Here is a 15,781-nt window from a genome sequence, read left to right as displayed (position 1 = left end):
TCTGCGCACATCTGCAGGCCCTTCTCTCTGTTGGGCAGCCATTGCTGCTGCCTCCCTTGCTCGCTGCCTCTCTAGATGTTGCTGACAGCGACCACTTCTCCTGCATGCCACCCACCGTCTGCCCAGGTGTACTAAGTGTTCCCCTGCCAACACTGATTCCATTCTTTTTCAGGCTGTCGAGCAGGCCTCTGGAGCACAGAATGAGGCCTACAGGCCTCCACTAATGACTGAGAGCTGAAAGTCCTCAGAACTCTCACAAAACCTCTGAACACCACTCAGCAAGTTCAATGCAGGCACAAAAACAGAAGCAAAACTTCTCTCCAAAAATCGCCCCGATCGCAGGAATAGTCCATTGACCTCGTCCAGCAGTGTCGCATTCCACGGCAAAGTGGACCGACACAAAAACCTGGCGGGCTCACTGCTAATTTTTTCTACCTGAATATGGGTGGCGTGGCCACGTAGCAGAAGCCCGCACCCTAATGATGTCACCGCGGTCCGAATCCCTTTACCGCTGCTTCACCCTGCCAATTCCGGCGGAAGTGCGACCGCTGGAACCCCCCCCACCCCCCCCCCCCCCCCCCCCCCCGCGCCCCGAGCTGAATATGCTTCGGGGGAGACAATACACCAGAATGCGGCGACCGATCGATTTTTCAGATCGGCTGCCGAAAACCTGCGTTAACGGTCTCTCCAGGGATACTGAATTTCGGCCCCAATATCAGCATATAACCACTGACTGCATATATGGCTGTCACTTTTAATTCAAGTGGAAACATAAGATACTCACACTAATGCTGGTAAATGTCTGAAGCTTCAACTGTAAAACAAATTGAAAACTGCAATTAGAAAAATCAAAGTGATTGCCGACAAAGAATCTAAAAAGCAAATTTGTCATTAAAATATTTACTTTTCCAGGAAACTATAGACCAGCCAGCTTAATATCGGTACCAGGAAAAATAAAAGAATCAAGGGAAGATATAGCACATATTTAATAATTCGTTAGAAAAAGTGTAGTGCCAGAGGACTGGCGGATAGCTCATGTACTACCTACATTTAAGAAGGGGGATAGAACATGTCCAGGGAATTATAGACCAGTCAGCTTAACATCGGTGGTAGTAAAAATAATGGAATCCCTACTAATGGAGAAAATAGAAGAACATCGAGAAACCAAAAATATAATAACGAATAGTCAGCATGGATTTCAAAAGGGAAAGTCTTGCTTGACCAACCTCACTAAATTCTTTGAAGATGTAACAGAGAGAATAGATAAGGGCAAAGCAGTAATTTGTCTAGATTTACAAAATGCCTTCAATAAGGTGCTACATAATAAACCAATGAATAAGGTCAGGGCATGTAGAGTCAGGGGGCAAGTAACAGAGTGGATAATTGGCTGACTGAAAGACAGAAAGCAGGGAGTAGGGGTAAAGGGTAGCTATTTCAAAATTTGCAGATGACACAAAACTTGTAAGTATAGTGAACAGTGAGGAGGATAGTGCTAGATTTCAAGAGGACATAGACAGGCTGGTGGAATGGGCAAACACATGGCAGATGAAATTTAACGCAGAAAAGTGCGAAGTGATACATTTTGGTAGAAAGAATGAAGAGAGGAAATATAAACTAAAGGGTACAATCCCAAAGGGGGTGCATGAACAGAGCGACCTAGGGGTATATATGCACAAATTGTTGAAGGTGGCAGGGCAGATTGAGAAAGCAGTTAAAAAAGCTTACGAGATCCTGGGCTTCATGAATAGAGGTATAGAGTACAAAAGCATGGAAATTATGATGAACTTGTATAAAACATGGTTCGGCCTCAACTGGAGTATTGTGTCCAATTCTGGGCACCACGCTTTAGGAAGAATGTGAAGGCTTAGAGAGGGTGCAGAAAAGATTTATGTGAATGATTCCAGGGATGAGGGAGTTCAGTTACGTGGATAGACTGGAGAAGCTGATGTTCTTCTCCTTAGAGCAGAGAAGATTGAGAGGAGATTTGATAGAGGTGTTCAAAATCATGAGGGGTGTGGACAGAGTAGGTCGAGAAAAACGGTTCTCATTGGGGGAAGAGTCAAGAACCAGAGGACACAGATTTAAGGTGATTGGCAAAAGAACCAAAGGCAACATAAGAAAAACCTTTTTTACACAGCAAGTGGTTAGGATCTGGAATGCACTGCCTGAAAGGATGGTGGAGGCAGACTCAATTACTGCTTTCAAAAGGGAATTGGATAAGTACCTGAAAGAAAAATATTTGCAAGGCTGCAGAGAAAGGGCTCGGGAGTGGGACTAGCTGAGGTGTTCGTGCAGAAAGCCGGCAAGGAATCAACGGCCCAAATGGCCTTCTTCCATGCTGTAACCATTCTATGATTCTATTCAGAGTGGCAGAAGGTAGGAAGTGGAGTCCCACAAGGATCAATGCTGGGGCCATTGTTCTTCACAATTATATTAATGAATTAATGACTTTGGAATCAAAAAGACAATTTCTAAATTTGTGGACGACACCAAATTGGGAGGGATAGTTAACACTAAGGAGAACTGCAACATATACAAGACATTAATAAACTTTCAGAATGGGTATGTAATTGGCAAATGAATTTCTGCACCAATAAGTGTGAGGTGTTACATTTAGGTAATAAAAATAAGGAGGTCACATACTACTTAGAAAATAAGAATCAAATGAGGTACAGGAGCAAAGGAAAGTACAAATACACAAATCACTCAGTTGTGAAGCACGTTAATAAGGCCATAAAGAAAGCAAACTGTGATATATTCACAGAGCACAGCACACACAGCTCCTAACATGGCAGGTAGCTCTCTCGGAAGTCTCCGGAAATCTGCCTGGCTCTGTTTATTATTAACCTTCCACTTGCAGTACACAATACATCCACATCCAAGGTGTGCAGCTACAAACAATACAAGCTTACAGACATTACACTTCTCCCTCCTTAATGAAGAAGCCATCATAACAAACATCATACATAACTTTCATGTTTATACATGACACAGGATATAAACTTAATTCTTTCCATATTTATAAATGTAACTTTACCACTTGTTTTCTGTTTCGAAGAGGATACCTTCACTCTCGAACAGAACCTTCCAAACATGGTGTCGATTTCACACTCATTCGAGGCTCATCCTGAGGAACGTTTTCCTCCACGGAATTTCCTTGATTTTCATTTGAACTCACTCTAACCTCAGGCTCTTTGTTTTCCTGACTCGGACTCAGACTTTCATTCTGATTCTCTCCTGGATTTGTTTCCAGTACATTGGATTTAGGATTTGCTACTGGTATATCAAAACTATCTGATGAGTCAGAAATAATTGAATCATTCCCATCTTCAACTCCTTCCATGTCTAGGTAAAATATGATCAATATGAACAAACCTAACCTGTCCATTATCAAACATCTTTACCAAATATGTGCGAGGACCACATATCTTCACCACTCTTCCTGGTAACCACTTTAACCATTTATGGTGATGTTTCTTCACTCTCACCTTCTGGTTTAATTTCACATTTCTCTCTTTTACTCGAACTCTATCATGATTCTCTTTCTGTCTTAATTGTATCTCTTCTACGGACTGTGCCAAATTTGGTTTTAACAACAAGAATCTGGTTTGTGGCTGTTGTTTGAGAAACAATTCTGCTGGTGTTCTACCAGTAGTTGTATGAGGAGTATTTCGATATGTAATCAAAAAAATTAGCCAATTTGTGATCCAATGACAACTGTCGTTTCCTTGGATTTGGATCTAACATTTGTTTTATGAGAGCACGTTTCACAATTTGTACAGTGCGCTCTGCTGCACCATTCGAAGCAGGATGGTATGGTGGAACCTTGGTATGTTTCACACCATTTTTGCTTGTGAATTGTGCAAATTCTTCTGAACGAAATTGTGGTCCATTATCCGAAACAATTTCTTCAGGGAGGCCAAATGAAGAAAATAATTTTCGTAAAATGTCCAATATTTTTCACATTGGAAACACCTCAACCCACTTCGAATGGCAATCACAATGAACAATTGTTGTCCTTCTAACTGGCAAAATCAATATGTAGCCTTTGCCACACCCTAGGAGGCCATTTCCACGGCTGCAATGGTACTGGTGGTGGTTGCTTGCTTACCGATTGACATGTCGTACACTGACTCACGATGTACTCTATATCTTTATCAAGACCTGGCCACCATAAATAACTGCGTGCAAAACTCTTGGTCAAGCACACTCTTGGTCAAGCTGGTCATGGAGGTCTCCTAATAATTTGGACCTGAATTTATTTGGTATAACCACTCTTGCACCCCACATGATACAATCTTTATCGACTGCTAATTCATTCCTATGAATGACGAATGGATGTGTATCTTTGTCTGTTATCTGGTTTGGCCATCCATTTGCAATACACTCATACACCTTTGACATCACTGGGTCACGTTTGGTTGCTCTACCAATCTCTTCAGCTGTGACTGGCAGTTCATCAATGTATGAAAAATAAAACACTTCTTCCCTATCGGGTGTAACTTGTGATGGGGAAGGCAATCTAGACATTGCATCAGCATTACTGTGATCAGCTGATCATCTGTATTCAATATCATATGTATATGCTGACAAAATCAAAGCCCATCTCTGCATTGGGCTGCAGCTAATGTTGGAACTGGGGACTTTGGATGGAGGATTGCTGTTAGGGGCTTATGGTCCGTAACGATGGTAAACTTACGACCATACAAGTATTTGTGAAACTTCTTGACCCCAAAAATTAATGCCAAAGCTTCCCTTTCAATTTGCGCATAATTACTCTCACTGGCACTGAGAGTGCATGAAGCAAAAGCAATTGGTCTCTCCCCCTACTACGTGATACATGAGAGATTACTGCCCCAACTCCATACGGAGAGGCATCACATGCTAGCTTAATCTCCTTAGATATGTCATAGTGAACTAACATGGTGCTCTCTACCAATTTGCTTTTACACTCCTTGAATGCTGCATCGCATTCTTTTGACCACTTCCAATGGACCTGTTTTTTCAAAAGTTCATTCAGTGGATGTAATACTGTAGCCAAATTTGGTAGGAACTTCCCATAATAGTTCAAAAGACCCAAGAATGAACGAAGTTCAGTGTCATTCCTGGGAGTGGGTGCATTTCTAATTGCATCCAATTTTTCCATGGTTGGATGTAAACCATCTTTGTCTACTCTGTACCCTAAGTACTCCACTGAGTTTTTAAATAACTCACACTTATAAGCAGACACTCGTACTCTGTGCTTCTCTAGCCGTTTGAGGACTTCATTCAATATGTTATTATGAATTTGCCGATTTGGTGCTGAAATTAGTATGTCATCCAAATAACATACTACCCCTTCAATACCTTGCAAAATCTGGTTCATCACCCCTTGGAATATGGCCGGGGCGGAAGGCAATCTAAACGGTAGCCTATTAAATTGATGTAGGCCTAGATGAGTATTTATAGTCAAACATGACTTGGACTCCTCATCTAGTTCAAGCTGTAAGTAGGCATTCGTAAGGTCCAGTTTTGAGAAGATCTGACCATCTGTCAGTATTGTGAACAAATTTTCTATATTCGGCAATGTATTGGGAACATTACCCTCTAGAACCTGTTTTACGGTTACTTTATAATCACCACACAATCTTACCTTGCCATCGGACTTAGGTACAACAACAATGGGTGTAGCCCAATTACATCGATCTATCTTACAAATAATGTTCTCAGTCTCTAGTCTTTTGAGTTCTTGCTCAACTTTCTCCTTGAGTGCATATGGAACGTGACTTGTAATAAACTGATCTAGCGTCCTTCTGTACCCTGACACTCGCCTTGAAGCCTTGGATCGGACAGCCTGTTTCGCAGAACACCTTTGGATATGGCTTGATAACCTCATCCGTTGATGAAAATCTCGCTTCCACACAGAAAATCTTACTCCAATCCAGCTTCAGCGAGCTCAACCAATTTCTTCCTAGTAAGGCAGGCTTGTCTCCTTTCACTACTATTAGAGGCAAGTTCTGAAATTGATCTTTATATTTCACCAGTACGGTGATACAACCTACCACGGGAATTTTCTCTCCCGAGTAGCCTCGCAGCCCTATCTTGGATTTCTCCAGTTGAAAATCATGCAATTTGTCGCGGTATAGTGACTCCGGTACGACACTCACGGATGCACCCGTGTCAATTTCCATTGGTATCTTGAATCCCGCAACATTTATGTGGCTTTTGATGCTTTCCGAATCGCTGTCCGTTAACCTCGTGCTCCTAATGACGTGTAACTCTAACATCTCCTCGTCCTGTTGTTGTTTTTCCAAGCTATGTAGTCTCTTTGGATTTTTACTCATAGCTTTGAACGCTGGACTCATAGCTTTTAAAGCTGGTTTACCCTTCAGTCGGCATGCCTTCGCAAGATGCCCAGTCTTTCTGCAGAAGAAACACTCTGCCTTCACGTATGGACAACTTTGAGCAATGTGTTGTCCCAGGCACCAATAGCACGACTGCAACGCTCTGTGAGAATTTCCAGTTTCTGAGACTTTGGGCCCCCACCGTCTTTTACTTTGAACCTGCAGGTGATTTACCTCGGTTGACTGACGACCGTAATTATTATTTAATTCTCGGGAATATTATTCGGCCATGCCCATCGACTTCGCTGTCTGACAAGCAATCTCAAAAGTCAAGTCATGCGTCGTCAATAACTTCCTTCTGATTGCATCATTTTTCACCCACAAACAAAATGATCCCGTAATGCTCGGTTTTGAAAGTTTCCAAAATTACAGTGCATCGATAGCTTTTTTAATGCAACGATGTAATCACAGATACTTTCATCAGTCTTTTGATTCAAAATCCTGAAACGATAGCTTTCAGCAATTTCTAACGGTTTGGGGTTATAGTGCTGCTCCAGCTTCGTTAAAATCTCTTTTTAAGCGTTGTGTCCTTTGACTCGTCAGGCACAAGCAGATTTACAAGAGTGTCATATAATGCCGGACCTGCCTCCGATAAGAAGATCGCTTTCACAGCCCGGTACTGGATTGCGTTGTCTGGAACTTCAATTATGTTATTTGCAATGAAATACATTTTTAGCTGATCCACCTACGCTTTAAAACATTCCCGGTCGTGTCTATATTCCCCCAAATGTCCCAATACACCTTCGGGTGCTGCCATTTTAGTCTCTAGCTGTTCACACCGTGTGCTGTACTTTACCTCGGATTTTGTAGCTTTTTCCAAAGACAGAAATGTCCAAAGTCTCTGTGTTGGCTGGCTGAATCCTTATTTAAGCTTTAAATCATCCGAAAAATCCCATCTCAACCACCAAATGTGATATATTCACAGAGCAAGGCACACACAGCTCCTAACATAGCAGGCAGCTCTCTCGGAATTCTCTTGAAATCTGCCTGGTTCTGTTTATTATTAACCCTGCACTTGCAGTACACAATACGTCCACATCCACAGTGTGGAGCTACAAACAATTCAAGCTGACAGACATTACACAAACCAAGCACTAGAGGGATAGAATTGAAAAGTTATGCTACAATTGTACTGAACCTTAGTTAGTCCACACTTGGATTACTGTGTACAGATATGGACGCCTCATTATAAAAATGATAGAGGCGCTGGAGACGTGCAAAAAATATTTACAAGGACGATACCAGAACTACTTGGTTATACTATCTGGAAAGGATGAACAGGCTGGCTTCTGTTTTCACTTGAATTTATGAAAGATTTTGATTCAAGTTGACAGAGAAAGAATGCTTCCACTTGTAGGGAAGAGCAAAACTCGGGGCTATCAATATAAGATAATCACCAAGAAATCAAGTCGGGAATTTAAAAGAAATTTCATTTCCCAGAGAGTAGCGAGAATGTGGAACTCTCGACCACAGGGAGTAATTGAGGGGAAAAATATAGATGCATTTAAGGGGAAGCTAGACAAGCATATGAGGGAGAAGGGAATAGAGGTTTATGCTGATAAGATTTAGATGAGGACGGATGGGTGGAGGTTCGAATGGAAAGCAACAGTGGCATGGACTGGTTGGGTCGAAGAGCCTGGTTCTGTGCCGTATATTCATAGAGTTACATAGGATATATGGCACAGAAACAGGCTATTTGGTCCAATCAGTCCATGCCAGCATTTCTGCTCCACTTCAGCCTCCTCCCGTCTTTCCTCATCTAAATCTATCAGCATAACCTTCTATTCCCTTCTCTCTCATATGCTTATCCAGCCTGCCCTTAAATGCATCTGCACTTTTGGCTTCAACCACTCCTTGTGGTAGCGAGTTCTACATTCTCACCACTCTTTGGGTAAAGAAGTTTCTTCTGAATTCCCCATTTGATTTCTTGGTTACTATTTTAAATTGATGGCCTTTAGATTTGCTCTTCCCCACAAGTGGAAACATTCTCTCTATATTCACTCTATCAAAACCTTTCATAATTTTAAAGACCTCTATGAGATCACCTCTCAGCCTTCTTTCTTCAAGAGAAAAGTGACCCAGCCTGATCATCCTTTCCTGATATGTATACCCTTGCATTTCTGGTACAATCCTTGTAAATCTTCTTTGCACGCTCTCCAGTACCTGGATATCCTTTTTATAATATGGCGACCAGAAATGTACACAGTACTCGAAGTGTGGTCTGACCAAGGGTCGCCAGATATAGCGTAACTTTCCTGCTTTTCAATTCTATCCCTCTAGAAATAAACATTGTGGCACTGGAGCTGCGCATGGACTCATTCTGGAGCATCCACGATGCTGAGGATGTCGTGAATAGCACATTTAGTGAGTTGGTTCCACAGCCAGATAGGAAATGGGTGATCATCAGGCAGAGCAGTGGAAGGAAGGTAGTGCAGGGGTCCCCTGCGGTCATCTCCCTCCAAAACAGATACACCACCTTGGGTACTGTCGTGGGAGATGGCTCATCAGGGGAAGGCAGCAGCAGCCAAGTCCATGGCACAAGGGGTGACTCTGCTGCACAGGAGGGCAGGAAAAAGAGTGGGACAGCTATAGTGATAGGGGATTCTATTGTAAGGGGAATAGATAGGCGTTTCTGCGGCCGCAAACGAGACTCCAGTATGGTATGTTGCCTCCCTGGTGCAAGGATCAAGGATGTCTCGGAGCAGATGCAGCGCATTCTGGAGGGGGAGGGTGAACAACCAGCCGTCGTGGTACATATAGGTACCAATGATAGAGGTAAAAAATGGGATGAGGTCCTACAAGCTAAATTTAGGGAGCTAGGAGTTAAATTAAAAAATAGGACCTCAAAAGGTAGTAATCCCAGGATTGCTACCAGTGCCACGTGGTAGTCAGAGTAGGAATTGCTGGATAGCTCAGATGAATACGTGGCTCGAGGAATGGTGCAAGGGGGAGGGATTCAAATTCCTGGGACATTGGAAGTGGTTCTGGGGGAGATGGGACCAGTACAAACCCGACGGTTTGCACCTGGGCAGGACCGGAACCGATATCCTAGGCAGAGTGTTTGCTGGTGCTGTTGGGGAGCGTTTAAACTAAAATGGCAGGGGGAATGGGAATCTATGCAGGGAGGCAGAGTGAAGTAAAAAGAGGGCAGAAGCAAAAGGTAAGAAGGAGAAAAGCAAGAGTGGAGGGCAGAGAAATCAAGGGCAAAAATCAAAAAAGGCCACATTACAACATAATTCTAAAAGGACAACGGATATGATATAATTGGGATTACGGAGACATGGCTCCAAGGTAACCTAGGCTGGGAACTCAACATCCAGGGGTATTCAATATTCAGGAAGGACAGACAGGATTGAAAAGGAGGTGGGGTAGCGTTACTGGTTAAAGAGGAGATTAACGCAATAGTAAGGAAAGACATTAGCATGGATGATGTGAAAGCTATATGGGTAGAACTGCGAAACACTAAAGGGCAGAAAATGTTAGTGGCAGTTGTGTACAGACCACCAAACAGTAGTAGCGAGGTTGGGGATGGCATCAAACAGGAAATTAGGGATGCGTGCAATACGAGTGCAGCAGTTATCATGGGTGACTTTAATCTACATATTGATTGGGCTAACCAAACTGGTAGCAATACTGTGCAGGAGGATTTCCTGGAGTGTATAAGGGATGGTTTTCTAAACCACTAGAGAGCAGGCCATCCGAGACTGGGTCTTGTGTAACAACAGAGGATTAATTAGCAATCTGGTCATGCAGGGCTCCTTGGGGAAGAGTGACCATAATATGGTAGAATTCTTCATTAAGATGGAGAAACTAGGGTCCTGAACTTAAAGAAAGGAAATGTCAACGGTATGAGACGTGAATTGGCAAGGATAAACTGGAGAATGATATTTAAAAGATTGACGCTGGTAAGGCAATGGCAGACATTAAAATATCACATGGATGAACTACAACAACTGTACATCCCTGTCTGGTGTAAGAATAAAAAAGGGAAGGTGGCTCAACCTTGGCTAACAAGGGAAATTAGGGAAAGTGTTCAGATCTAGGAAACATAGAAACATAGAAAATAGGTGCAGGAGTAGGCCATCTGGCCCTTAGAGCCTGCACCACCATTCAATAAGATCATGGCTGATCATTCCTTCAGTAACCCGTTCCTGCTTTCTCTTCATACCCCTTGCTCCCTTCAGCCGCAAGGGCCATATCAAACTCCCTCTTGAATATATCCAATGAACTGGCATCAACAACTCTCTGCGGCAGGGAATTCAACAGGTTAACAACTCTCTGAGTGAAGAAGTTTCTCCTCAACTCAGTCCTAAATGGCCTGCCCCTTATCCTAAGACTGTGCCCCCTGGTTCTGGACTTTCCCAACATTGGGAACATTCTTCTCGCATCTAACCTGTCCAGTCCAGTCAGAATCTTATATGTTTCTATGATATCCCCTCTCATCCTTCTAAACTCCAGTGTATAAAGGCCCAGCTGATCCAGTCTCTCCTGATATGTCAGTCCAGCCATCCCAGGAATCAGTCTGGTGAACCTTCGCTGCACTTGCTCAATAGCAAGAACGTCCTTCCTCAGATTAGGAGACCAAAACTGAACACAATATTCCAGGTGAGGCCTCACCAAGGCCCTGTAAGACTTCCCTGCTCCTATACTCAAATCCCCTTACTATGAAGGCCAACATACCATTTGCCTTCTTCACCGCCTGCTGTACCTGCATGCCAACTTTCAATGACTGATGAACTATGACACCTAGGTCTCGCTGCACCTCCCCTTTTCCTAATCTGCCGCCATTCAGATAATATTCTGCCTTCGTGTTTTTGCCACCAAAGTGGATAACCTCACATTTATCCACATTATACTGCATCTGCTATGCATTTGTCCACTCACCTAACCTGTCCAAATCACCCTGCAGCCTCTTAGCATCCTCCTCACAGCTTACACCGCCACCCAGTTTAATGTCATCTGCAAACTTGGAGATATTACACTCAATTCCATCATCTAAATCATTAATATATGTTGTAAATAGCTGGGATCCCAGCACTGAGCCCTGCGGCACTCCACTAGTCACTGCCTGCCATTCTGAAAAGGACCCGTTAATCCCGACTCTCTGCTTTCTGTCTGCCAACCAGTTCTCTATCCACGTAAGTACATTACCCCCAATACCATGTGCTTTGATTTTGCACATCAAGCTCTTGTGTGGGACCTTGTCAAAAGCCTTTTGAACGTCCAAATACACCACATCCACTGGTTCTCCCCTGTCCACTCTACTAGTTACATCCTCAAAAAATTCCAGAAGATTTGTCAAGCATGATTTCCCTTTCATAAATCCATGCTGACTTGGACCAATCCTATCACTGCTTTCCAAATGCGCTGCTATTTCATCCTTAATGATTGATTCAGCCTAACCGGTCTATAATTATCCATTTTCTCTCTCCCTCCTTTTTTAAAAAGTGGTGTTACATTAGCTACCCTCCAGTCCAGAGGAACTGATCCAGAGTCGACAGACTGTTGGAAAATTATCACCAATGCATCCACTATTTCTATGGCCACTTCCTTCAGTACTCTGGGATGTAGACTATCAGGCCCTGGGGATTTATCGCCCTTAAATCCCGTCAATTTCCCTAACACAATTTCCCGCCTAATTAGGATTTCCTTCAGTTCCTCCTTCTCACCAGACCTTCGGTCCCCTAGTACATCCGGAAGGTTATTGTGTCTTCCTTTGTGAAAACAGAACCAAAGTACTTGTTCAATTGGTCTGCCATTTCTTTGTTCCCCATTATAACTTCACCCGAATCCGACTGCAAGGGACCTACGTTTGTCTTCACTAATCTTTTTCTCTTCACATATCTATAGAAGCTTTTGCAGTCAGTTTTTATGTTTCCAGCAAGCTTCCTCTTGTACTCTATTTCCCCCCTCTTAATTAAACCCTTTGTCCTCCTCTGCTGTATTCTAAATTTCTCCCAGTCCTCCGGCTTGCTACTTTTTCTGGCTAATTTGTTTGCCACTTTCTTAGATTCAACACTATCCTTAATTTCCCTTGTTAGCCACGGTTGAGCCACCTTCCCCATTTTATTTTTACTCCAGACAGGGATGTACAATTGTTGAAGTTCGTCCATATGATCTTTAAAGGTTTGCCATTGCCTATCCACCGTCAACCCTTTAAGTCATTTGCCAGTCTAATCTAGACAATTCGCGCCTCATACCATCAAAGTTACCTTTCCTTATGTTCAGAACCCTAGTTTCTGAATTAACTTTGTCACTTTCCATCTTAATAAAAAATTCTACTATATTATGGTCACTCTTCCCCAAGGGGCCTCGCACAACAAGATTGCTAATTAGTCCTTTCTCATTACATATCACCCAGTCTAGGATGGCCAGCTCTCTGGTTGGTTCCTCGAAATATTGGTCTAGAAAACCATCGCTAATACACTCCAGGAAATCCTCCTCCACTGCATTGCTACCAGTTCGGTTAGCCCAATCAATATGTAGATTAAAGTCGCCCATGATTACTGCTGTACCATTATTGCACACATCCCTTATTTCTTGTTTGATGCTGTCCCCAACCTCACTACTACTGTTTGGTGGTCTGTACACAACTCCCACCAGCGTTTTCTGCCCTTTGGTATTCCGTAGCTCCACCCATACCGATTCCACATCATCCAAGCCAATGTCCTTCCTTACAATTACATTAATTTCCTCTTTAACCAGCAATGCCACCTCGCCTCCTTTTCCTTTCTGTCTATCCTTCCTAAATGCTGAATACCTTTGGGTGTTGAGTTCCCAACCTTGGTCACCCCGGAGCCATGTCTCCGTGATGCCAATCACATCGTATCCGTTAACTGCTGTCTGCGCAGTTAATGCATCCACCTTATTCCGAATAATCCTCGCATTGAGGCACAGAGCCTTCAAGCTTGTCTTTTTAACACACTTTGACCCTTTAGAATTCTGCTGTAAAGTGGCCCTTTTTGTTTTTTGCCTTGGGTTTCTCTGCCCTCCGCTTTTACTATTCTCCTTTCTATCTTTTGTTTCTGTCTCCATTTTATTCCCCTCTGTCTCCTTGCATAGGTTCCCATCCCCCTGCCATATTAGTTTAACTCCTCTCAAACAGCACTAGCAAACACCTCCCCAAGGACATTGGTTCAGGTCCTGCCCAGGTGCAGACCGTCTGGTTTGTACTGGTCCCACCTCCCCCAGAACCAGTTCCAATATCCCAGGAATTTGAATCCCTCCCTTCTGCACCACTGCTCAAAACACGTATTCATCTGAGCTATCCTGTGATTCCTACTCTGACTAGCATGTGGCACTGGTAGCAGTCCTGAGATTACTACTTTTGAGGTCCTACTTTTGAATTTAACTCCCAGCTCCCTAAATTCATCTCGTAGGACCTCATCCTGTTTTTTACCTATATCGTTGGTACCTATATGTACCACAATAACTGGCTCTTCACCCTCCCTTTTTAGGAAGAGGCTTATAAATTGGCCAGAAAAAGCAGCAAACCTGAGGACTGGGAGAAATCTAGAATTCAGCAGAGGAGGACTAAGGGTTTAATTAGGAGGGGGAAAATAGAGTATGAGAGTAAGTTTGCAGGGAACATAAAACTGACTGCAAAAGCTTCTATAGATATGTGAAGAGAAAAAGATTAGTGAAGACTAATGTAGGTCCCTTGCAGTCAGAATCAGGTGAATTCAAATTGGGGAACAAGGAAATGGCAGACCAATTGAACAAATACTTTGGTTCTGTCTTCACTGAGGAAGACACAAATAACCTCCCGAAAATACTAGGGGACCGAGGGTCTAGCGAGAATGGGGAACTGAGGGAAATCCTTATTAGTCAGGAAATGGTGTTATGGAAATTGAAGGGACTGAAGGCTGATAAATCCCCAGGGCCTGATAGTCTGCATCCCAGAGTACTTAAGGAAGTGGCCCTAGAAACAGTAGATGCATTGGTGGTCATTTTCCAACATTCCATGGACTCTGGTTCAGTTCCTATGGATTGGAGGGTAGCTAATGTAACCCCACTTTTTAAAAAAGGAGGGCGAGAGAAAACAGGGAATTATAGACCGGTTAACCTGACATCAGTGGTGGGGAAAATGCTGGAATCAATTATTAAAGATGTAATAGCAGCGCATTTGGAAAGCAGTGACAGGATCAGTGCAAGTCAGCATGGATTTATGAAAGGGAAATCATGCTTGACAAATCTTCTAGAGTTTCTTGAGAATGTAACTTGTAGAGTGGATAAGGGACAACCAGTGGATGTGGTGTTTTTGGACTTTCAAAAGACTTTTGACAAGGTCTCACACAAGAGATTAGTATGCAAAATTAAGGCACATTGTATTGGGGGTAATGTATTGACATAGAAAGAGAACTGGTTGGCAGACAGGAAGCAAAGAGTGGGAATAAACAGGTACTTTTCAGAATCGCAGACAGTGACGAGTGGGGTGCCGCAGGGTTCAGTGCTGGGACCCCAGCTATTTACAATATACATTAATGATTTAGACGAAGAAATTGAATGTAATATCTCCAAGTTTGCAGATGACACTAAGCTGGGTGGCAGTGCGAGCTGGGAGGAGGATGCTAAGAGGCTGCAGGGGGACTTGGAAGGTTAGGTGAGTGGGCCAATACATGGCAGATGCAGTATAATGTGGATAAGTGTGAGGTTATCCACTTTGGTGGCAAAAACTGGAAGGCAGATTATTATCTGAATGGTGACAGATTAGTAAAAGGGGAGGTGCAACAAGACTTGGGTGTCATGGTACATCAGTCATTGAAGGTAGGCATGCAGGTACAGCAGGCAATAAAGAAAGCAAATGGCATGCGGGCCTTCATAGCGAGGGGATTTGAGTATAGGAGCAGGGAGGTCTTGCTGCAGTTGTACAGGGCCTTGGTGAGACCACACCTTGAGTATTGTGTGCAGTTTTGGTCTCCTAATCTGAGGAAGGACATTCTTGCTATTGAGGGAGTGCAGCGAAGGTTCATCAGACTGATTCCCGGGATGGCAGGGCTGACATATGAAGACAGACTGGATCGACTAGGCTTATATTCACTGGAATTTAGAAGAATGAGAGGAGATCTCATAGAAACATATAAAATTCTGACGGGATTAGACAGGTTAGATGCAGGAAGAATGTTCCCGATGTTGGGGAAGTCCAGAACCAGGGGTCACAGTCTAAGGTTCAGGGGTAAACTATTTAGGACCGAGATGTGAGAAACTTCTTCACTCAGAGAATTGTGAACCTGTGGAATTCTCTACCACAGAAAGTTGTTGAGGCCAATTCGTTCGATAATTCAAAAGGGAGTTAGATGTGGCCCTTATGGCTAAAGGGATCAAGGGGTATGGAGAGAGAACAGGAATGGGGTACTGAAGTTGCATGATCAGCCATGATCATATTGAATGGTGGTGCA

Source organism: Pristiophorus japonicus, chromosome 9 (assembly GCF_044704955.1).
Source record: "Pristiophorus japonicus isolate sPriJap1 chromosome 9, sPriJap1.hap1, whole genome shotgun sequence".
In the NCBI taxonomy this organism is placed as follows: Eukaryota; Metazoa; Chordata; class Chondrichthyes; family Pristiophoridae; genus Pristiophorus; species Pristiophorus japonicus.
Note: the sequence above shows the minus strand (reverse complement) of the source record.